General features: G+C 42.5%; 1 long non-coding RNA gene across 1 annotated transcript in view; it reads right to left on the bottom strand.

The window, feature by feature from the left end:
- The window catches only part of LOC112078968 (uncharacterized), an 11,489-nt gene extending 10,934 nt beyond the window's left edge, over positions 1 to 555 (bottom strand). The window contains exons 1-3 of the long non-coding RNA XR_002895818.2: positions 539 to 555; positions 321 to 386; positions 151 to 208 (exon numbers count right to left, since the gene is read on the bottom strand). This is a non-coding gene — a long non-coding RNA (uncharacterized lncRNA). The remainder of the gene's footprint in view (positions 1 to 150; positions 209 to 320; positions 387 to 538) is intronic.
- Between the last annotated feature and the right edge of the window lie 454 nt (positions 556 to 1,009).

The following is a 1,009-nucleotide window of genomic DNA, read 5'->3' as shown; positions in this document are numbered from 1 at the left end:
TCTCTCTGTCTGTCTGTCTGCTCTGTCTGTCTGCTCTGTCTGCTGTTCTGTCACTGTCTGTCTGTCTGTCTGTCTGTCTGTCTGTCTGTGTGTCTGTGTGTCTGTCTGTCTTCACTGCTGAGTAGACAGCATCTGGAACGACCTTCTGACCTGTATCTTTGTCTGTCTGTCTTCATTGCTGAGTAGACAGGGTCTGGAACGACGTTCTCTGAAAGAAACACTTAAGCAGGTTACAACTAGTGACATGTTAAAACACTAAAAACATATTATTTACTTCAGAAAGATGAGGGGAGTGTTGTTGGTCTCTCCCTTCTTCCTACCTCTCCTCCTGTTGTGTTGTCTCTTCTCTGTGTGGTTGACGTCAGCATAGGTCACATCACCTGGAACTAAACACAGGAGAGAGAGAGGATATTAACACAGACTGGACCAGATACACCTGGAACTAAACACAGGAGAGAGAGAGGATATAACACAGACTGGACCAGATACACCTGGAACTAAACACAGGAGAGAGAGAGGACATTAACACAGACTGGACCAGATCCACCTGGAACTAAACACAGGAGACAGAGAGGATATTAGTCATGTTAACTTCTTCGGCATACTGGAAAGTGTTCTGAATTTCGGATGACTGACGTGCCCAATGTAAACTGCCTGTTACTCAGGCCCAGAAGATAGGATATGCATATCATTTGTAGATTTGGATAGAAAACACTCTGAAGTTTCAAAAACTGTTAAAATAATGTATGTGAGTAAAACAGAACTGATTTGTCAGGCAAAAACCCTAGGAAAATCCATCAGGGATTTTTTTTTTGGAAGGACACAGCCACTTTCCATTGAAGTCTTTGTCCCGTTGAAGTAATTAGGACCCAGCTTGCAGTACCTTTGGCTTCCACTAGATGTCAACAGTCTTTAAACAAGGTTTCAGACTTGTTTTTTGAAAAATGAAGAAGTTGTAAAGGAAATTCCAAAGGAAGCACTATTGATTAGGCGCTCTTCGTTCTTTTCC

The sequence above is a fragment of the Salvelinus sp. IW2-2015 genome, unplaced genomic scaffold, assembly GCF_002910315.2.
Source record: "Salvelinus sp. IW2-2015 unplaced genomic scaffold, ASM291031v2 Un_scaffold6601, whole genome shotgun sequence".
NCBI lineage: Eukaryota > Metazoa > Chordata > Actinopteri > Salmoniformes > Salmonidae > Salvelinus > Salvelinus sp. IW2-2015.
This window is presented reverse-complemented; position numbering and strand designations above follow the sequence as displayed.